Genomic DNA, 8,387 nt, shown 5'->3' on the forward strand with positions numbered 1-8,387 from the left:
GCGCACCCACGCGCGCGCACACAGAACACAGCGTGCAACGCAGGATGGCTGGGTAATGCTTTTACACCCCTTATCGCGTAAATACATATGTAACCAAAACATATATAATTATTACAGACCGTCGCAAAAAGACGTTTTAACCGCTCGAAGAAGGTTTGCAGGATCAAAATGTCACATTTATGGTAGTATTTTAGTTTCTTTCTCCCCAGGGTAGAAATGAGGTCCAGATGTTGTTTTTTTGGTTCCACCTCCTCACTTCCTCTCTCAGCTCTTAGTTCTTGGGTGTTTTACTTTATGTTTTGCATGTTGTTCACATTTTATGTTTTCCTTTAAACAGCATGTTTCTAATCACCTACTAATTTTCACTTCATTTTAGTGTGACTGAAATGTTTTCATTTTTACGCTTTTTTCCACAACAATTGCGCCTAAATGATTTATAATATGAGGCATTCTGGTGGTCGTCAAGCATCAAGAGATTTGGGATTGCGATTGCTATCTCAATTGGCCACATAGGCCTACATATGGCTATGCAATTGACATAAATCAAGTCTCTTCCCATGCCATATTGACAAAATTAGTTTCCATGATGATGTAGGATATTCAGTCATGTAAGCATATACAGAGACATGGAATCTGCATGCACTTTTTGTGAATTAGAGAAGAACTCAATAATAAAACACCTGTATTTTTGAATGCACATATACCCAAATGTTTTGGTTTGATGTTGAATATGTTATATTTAAACTTGAAAAATGTTTTCTTGCAAAGATATTTGTTGACATACAATAATAATAAAAAAAAACTTGAAGCAAAATGTGTTTATTAATTTAATGAATGTATAAGGCAAATACCATGTACACAATAAATTGTCCAATAATAAACATTTATTTGTTTAAAATTAAGCATTATATCGAAACCCTAAAAGACATTAAAAATAAAAAAAAGCTATAAGGATGTATGCAAAGGCATGTTACTAATCGCCTACTAATTTTCACTTCATTTTAGTGGGACTGATTTGTTTTTTTACACTTTTTTACTGCAATTATAAATGTTTTAATCAAATGGGGCATTCTGGTGTTCGTCAAGTATCAAGAGATTTGTATTGCCACAGAGGCCTACATATGGTTATGCAATAGCTATAAATCAAGCCACTTCCCACGGCATATTGACAAAATTGGTTTCCATGATGATGTAAATGTAAAATCTTTTGCTGAGCACCCTATGTGAGCATATAGAAACTGCTGATGTTTTTAATTCATTCATTAGTTGACTCTCAGGCCTTGTCCTCACATACATTTTAAATAGCATGGTTTTTCTCTTTGCTCTTCCATGCCCACTGAGATTTCTGTTTTGTTAACAAAACACTTTTTGAAAGTGGTCTCCAAAGTCAATGATTATTTACAGTTATATAAATGATAATGTTTATTCACTGTTGTTCTTTTACTCAAGCACAGTACAGGAATAAATTTTCATTTGGCCAGAGTCTACGGTAGTTGAGAGAGCTTAATGTGCTGCAATTTAAGAAAACGCATGCAATTACAAAAAATGCCAGCAAATGAAGAAAAATCATCCGTTTGACAGCAAACGTGCTGCAAATCCTTACAAAACATCCAAAACAAAATGTTCCACAGCGCAAAAAAATTTATGAAACACGCTGCATTTTCTCACAATGCAAACAATTCAAGAAAAGGGCTGCATTTTCTCACAATAAAATCAATTTACAAAAACATGCTGCATTTTCTCACAATGCAAACAATTTACGAAAACACATTGCATTTTCTCACAACCCAAACAATTTACAAAAACGCGCATCATTTTCTCACAACGCAAACAATTTATGAAAGCGTGCTGCATTTTCTCACAACCCAATCAATTTACGGAAACGCGCTGCATTTTCTCACAACGCAAAGAATTTACGAAAACGCACTGCATATTTTCACAACGCAAACAAATTACAAAAACACGCTGCATTTTCTCACAATGCAAACAATTTACGAAAACGCACTGCATTTTCTCACAACGCAAAGAATTTACGAAAACGTGCAGCTTTTTCTCACAACGCAAACAATTTACAAAAACATGCTGCATTTTCTCACAATGCAAACAATTCAAGAAAAGGGCTGCATTTTCTCACAATGCAATTAATTTACAAAAACATGCTGCATTTTCTCACAACCCAAACAATTTACGAAAACGCATTGCATTTTCTCAAAGCCCAAACAATTTACGAAAACGCGCTGCATTTTCTCACAACGCAAACAATTTATGAAAACGTGCTGCATTTTCTCACAACGCAAACAATTTACGAAAACGCATTGCATTTTCTCACAACCCAAACAATTTACGGAAACACGCTGCATTTTCTCACAACGCAAACAATTTACGAAAACGCACTGCATATTTTCACAACGCAAACAATTTACAAAAACACGCTGCATTTTCTCACAATGCAAACAATTTACGAAAACGCACTGCATTTTCTCACAACGCAAAGAATTTACGAAAACGTGCTGCATTTTCTCACAATGCAAACAATTCAAGAAAAGGGCTGCATTTTCTCACAATGCAAACAATTCAAGAAAAGAGCTGCATATTCTCACAACGCAAACAATTTACAAAAACACGCTGCATTTTCTCCCAATGCAAACAATTTACGAAAACGCACTGCATTTTCTCACAACGCAAAGAATTTACGAAAACGTGCAGCTTTTTCTCACAACGCAAACAATTTACAAAAACATGCTGCATTTTCTCACAATGCAAACAATTCAAGAAAAGGGCTGCATTTTCTCACAATGCAATTAATTTACAAAAACATGCTGCATTTTCTCACAACGCAAACAATTTACGAAAATGCATTGCATTTTCTCAAAGCCCAAACAATTTACGAAAACGCGCTGCATTTTCTCACAACGCAAACAATTTATGAAAACGTGCTGCATTTTCTCACAACGCAAACAATTTACGAAAACGCATTGCATTTTCTCACAACCCAAACAATTTACGGAAACACGCTGCATTTTCTCACAACGCAAACAATTTAAGAAAACACACTGCATATTCTCACAACGCAAACAATTTACAAAAACACGCTGCATTTTCTCACAACGCAAAGAATTTACGAAAACGCACTGCATTTTCTCACAACGCAAAGAATTTACGAAAACGTGCTGCTTTTTCTCACAACGCAAAGAATTTACGAAAACGCACTGCATATTCTCACAACGCAAACAATTTACAAAAACACGCTGCATTTTCTCACAAGGCAAAGAATTTACGAAAACGCACTGCATATTCTCACAACGCAAACAATTTACGAAAACGCACTGCATTTTCTCACAACGCAAAGAATTTACGAAAACGTGCTGCTTTTTCTCACAACGCAAACAATTTACAAAAACACGCTGCATTTTCTCCCAACACTTTCAAAATATCATTTTTTAAATATATTTAAAGGGGACCCTAAAACATGATTACATGACACAATATTGGTTGATTGCAAAGTGATGAAGAGCGGGGGGTGGGGACTGGCGATCGTAAAGTGCCTGCTGAGAGGCGCTCCTCAGCCAATGAGGGCAGAGGGGCAGTGGCTCTCGCCACTGGGCCACCCCCCTGTGCACGGCCCTGACGTTAAGCTCTCTCAGCCACCGTATGAGTCAGTTCTTTCTGTTCCTGTGGAGGTTTTAAATTGTGTTTGAGCGAGCATTTGCACAAGGTTGCTTCTGGTTATCTACATTACCTTTCGCCCATGACAGAAAGAAACATGATATCATCTAATTAACCCTAATGTAAGACTGCATGTGCTCAGGTATTTAAACGGTATGTCTTGAATAGCATCTGCTTATATGTAAACCACTTTTGCTGAGTCACAACAATGTACATTTAGCGGTTTATTTTCCTTCTTTCCCAAACTCCATTAATGTATGCATTGATATCTGGCTGTATCAAGCTTTCTTTTTTCATCTTGATAAACAAGTTTCGCCTCAGGTGCGTGCTGATTTGGTCTAGGCTTGTTTGTCACTAGAACTGTGTTGTATCGTGTTCACACAGGGAGGGCAGGTATGAATCATAAGAGATTTGCTTCATCAAAAGCTGATTTTTAATCCAAGCATTCTGGTGTCAAGAGCCCATTTATAAAAGTCAGTCCCATCTTAATTAGGTCCATGTGCTTAATTACATCCATTTGTGCTGATAAGCCCCTCGAGCATGTATGGAAATCAGTGACTCATAATGGATAACGACATATTCACCTCAAAGTGTGATTCCCATTTCAGTTTCAACAGGAAAGTGTGAGAGGATTTCAACACTTTGAGATGTAAATTGTTAAATGTGCATGAATAAAATCCACTGTATTTCTTTAACAGCTAGGATTCAGAGGTTTCAGTCATTAACTCATTAAAAAAAAAGATAATTATTTACCATCAATTGTTTCAGGAACATTTCAGAAACACAAAATAATTTTAATAGATAAAAAATAGACTTTTAATAGATTAAAGGTCTGTTCAAGATGATAATTATAATAACAATACGGTTTTACAAATCATTCGAAGTTTGTATTTTTTTGTTTCGCAATGTATGAACAACTTAAAAACCACATTTTTCCCTACTTCCTATAGTTGGTCTATGAAGGTCTGTAGACTAATGCCCTTTTGTGTAATTTTATACTAACGAATAATTAAACAAAGTCATCATAGCCAGATGTATAGTCTCAAATATATACTATAAAAATGCTGAGGTAGTTTAACCCAACATTGTGTTTATTTTTTAATTAAATTTAAATGACTCTTTTTACCCCAATTGTTGGCTTTGTCCATATTTGACTCAATGTTGGGTTAAAACAGCTCAACATTTATTGAGAGTACTTTATAATCAAACTGTCATCTATTTTTTACTACCTCATCCGTCAACATGATCAGGGAATTGCAAAGCTTGTGCAAACACATTCATATTGAGAGGAAAGAGCTCGGCGCATATTTACATATTCATCTAGCAGCGTGGATGACAACTGGATGTTCATTTTAAGTATACTGCTGCAAGGTATTTCCAACTTCTTTTATTATTATAAATAATGAAAATTAACATTGTTGGGAGCATTTCAAGGAAATGGAATCACATATCTTGTATTGATGCACACAAGTTCAATCACGAGCAATAAAGTGTGACTGCAGTTTACTATGACCACCAGTATACATTCATTCATTCATTTATTTCGGCTTAGTCCATTTATTAATCAGGGGTCGCCACAGCGGAATGAACCACCAACTTATCCAGCATATGTTTTACACAGTGGTTGCCCTTCCAGCTGCAACCCATCACGGGGAAACACAAAATACACAGTCATTAACACCCAGGGGTGGACTGGCCATAGGGAGCACCGGGACATTTCCTGGTGGCCTGACGGTCAATCTGGCCTGTCACCGCGAGTCTGGTCTGCCGCGCCCCCGTTTACCCCCCCACCCTCCGCTCTTCACTTTCTAGATCCCATCAGATGTGGCCTGCCAGCATGACTCTAGCCTGCCGTGCACAACAACCCCAACGTCAGTCTAGGGCTGCTCGATTTTGGGAAAAATCGTAATCACGATTATTTTGGTCATAAATGTAATCACGATTTTTCAAAATGATTATCTGTTGAAGTCAAAATTATTAGCACTCCTGAGAATAAAAAAAAAAAATCCTAAATGATGTTTAACAGAGCAAGAAATTTTAACAGTATTTCCTACAATATTTTTTCTTCTTCTAGGCTTATTTGTTTTATTTTAGCTAGAATAAAAGCAGGTTTAAATATTTTGAAACCCATTTCAATATCAATATTATTAGCCCCCTTAAGCAATACATATTTCTGATTGTCTGCAGAAGAAACTACTATTATACAATGACTTGCCTAATTACTCTAATTAAGCCTTTGAATTGCACCTTAATCTGAATGCTTGTATTTTGAAAAATATCCAGTAAAAACATTATGTACTGTCATCATAGCATTAATGATAAAAACAGGCGGCAGCAGGAATGTCGCGCTCACTTTAATGGTTTCTCTTTTAGGTGTCTTGATCCACAACTCGTTTGTTTATTACAGAAATGAGCGCTAATATGAATAATCACTAAACACCGTGTTTTGATAGCTATTTGATCATTAAAGCGCTTACGTTAATGACTTTAGATGTGTGTGCGCTTTGCTTGTCTCAAGCCTGGTTTATACTTCTGCGTCAAGTGACCGGCGTAACCCACGGCGCATTCAACGTGCGTAGCTGTGCATTTATACTTCTGCGCGCTGTCTCTGTTGGCCTGCATTAACACTTCCGAAACGCTAGTTGGCAGTGAGGTGTTAATGTTCCTCAGTGTCACGTTTCTTCACTAGTGTTTTGTTTTTTTCTGAACGCTTCCTAAATGTACAAGGGGCTCAAACTTGCTCGTTTTGAGGCAGGAACCGGCGGACGTGCAACAACTTTAACCGTAAGGTAAAGACAAAACAAAACTTTCCATCCGGAGCTCCTTCACGGGACTCCACACTTGTAAACAATCGCTCCATCGAGCTCTCGCAGATATCGGTCCCGCCCAGACTTCAACTTATACCAAGCCGACCAATCACAGAGCTTGCACTACGCGTTGCTGTAACATTTTTTGAGAGTTGCACGTCAGCAACGCCGGCGGCCACAGCATAGGGCTATGCGTTAACGCGTAGGCTGCGCCATAGCATACGCGTGCATTTGATTCAGAAGTATAAATCAGCCTTCAGTGTGTGAATGAGACCGAATGCTGACATTTATAGCAAATATTTCTGAATTCGGAGTATAACCATTTAAATAACTGTAAGAATAACAAAACAATAAAACAATATCAATGGAATCACTTTCAAAAATGTACAGCTAGTAAATGATAAAAACATGGACAGTTTTTCGGAATACGACATTCGACATGGGGAAATGTAACTATTTTATGTATTGTCAGTCATACAAACTCATTCTTAAAACTTTTAACTAGGCGTACCTGCAAATTATACCCCTAAAGGCTTTACTTATGAGTCAATGCTATGCTTCGGCGCAGCCCTCACCATAGCTGACACCGACGAACACCTCTCAAAAAGTGGAACTACACATCGCAATGAAGCATAGCGCAAGCTCTGTGATTGGTCGGCTTCAGTGGCAGCAGACGGGCCCGCAGGTCACGCACCGCGGGAGGGCTCCAAGTGATCAGGGGGCCCCGCGTTGTCGCTACACAGCACTACCTCTCCTCAGTTTATGATTGCTTTTCAGTGAACGATTCACTGCGTCGTCGCTCCAACCCGCCCCCCTTCCCAGCTCCTCAGTTTGTGATCGCTTCCTAGCGTCATCGCTCCACCGAATCCACCAAACTTTGAAGATTGACATTTAATGTCATTATGTAAAAATACATAATGTAATGATATTTTGACATTTAAAAAAGACAGAACAAATCTGTAGCGTGAGCTTACGATAAAAAGACAATAATATAGTTACAGTTATTGTAACCCTTGTGTTCCCCACACAAAGAAAAAAAACGTTATCGTAACAACACTTTCTTAAAGGGCTTATTGGTGGAATCCAAATATATTTAATTCAATTCATGTTTATTTCTATAACACTTTCACAATGTGTATTGCAAAATAGAAGTTCTAGTAAACTGAAACTGTGTCAGTGTAGATTTCAGGATTGAAGTTCAGTTCAGTGTGGTTTAAATTTTACTGCTGAAAGTCCAAACACTGAGGAGCAAATCCACCAATGTGCAGCTCCACAAGTCCCAAACCAAGCAAAAAACACCTTTATTTTTAAGAGCTTATCCTTTGACAAACAGATTGATGCGCCTCAGTAAAGTCCTGAAGGCTTCGGCTTGAACTCTATATTTCTGTCATTTCGGGGGAGGGGTCAGGAACCCTGACCTCACTTCCTGTGGCCACTTCACAAGCCGTGCATTGTGTGTGAGAATGTGACAGGACTCCTGGGACTGCTCCACATCTGGCAGCTGTTTTGACCACCCCCATCCCTTTTTTTTCCATCGCCAGGAAGATCTGTGTATGTTACTGGTACTCACCTCAGGAACTCCCCCAAAATAACTTAATTTTCACACCGTACATCTCGCACATGCTCACTAATGTCTGACACATCAAATTTGGTCTGCCGCACTCTAGTTTCAACCATCAGGTTACTTTGAGTTCCGGTTTTGATGTGGTTTATGCCAACGTCTTTTGCCTCAGCCTTTAGAGGACTGACGTTAGTTCCTGCTATTAAAGAAGAACAAACACGTTACTCAGAATCTTTGCTACTTTCACATTAGCACTTCAGACATCATTTAGGTCATGTTTCTGTTTTGCAGAAATACCCGGTATAACAAAAATTGATGATTGGACTGTATCTTTGATAGGTGCTTAGCGAGGA

The 8,387-nt window shown here is 38.1% G+C and overlaps 1 long non-coding RNA gene across 1 annotated transcript; it reads right to left on the minus strand.

The window, feature by feature from the left end:
- Positions 1-20: 20 nt before the first annotated feature.
- Positions 21-5,672, minus strand: LOC147846080 (uncharacterized). Its single transcript, XR_015481330.1, has 3 exons — positions 3,248-5,672; positions 3,014-3,170; positions 21-2,004 (listed from the first exon to the last, which is right to left on the minus strand). It is a non-coding gene; the product is annotated as an uncharacterized LOC147846080 (long non-coding RNA).
- Positions 5,673-8,387: the final 2,715 nt, after the last annotated feature.

Source organism: Danio rerio, chromosome 3 (assembly GCF_052040795.2).
Source record: "Danio rerio strain M-AB ecotype USA chromosome 3, GRCz13ab, whole genome shotgun sequence".
In the NCBI taxonomy this organism is placed as follows: Eukaryota; Metazoa; Chordata; class Actinopteri; order Cypriniformes; family Danionidae; genus Danio; species Danio rerio.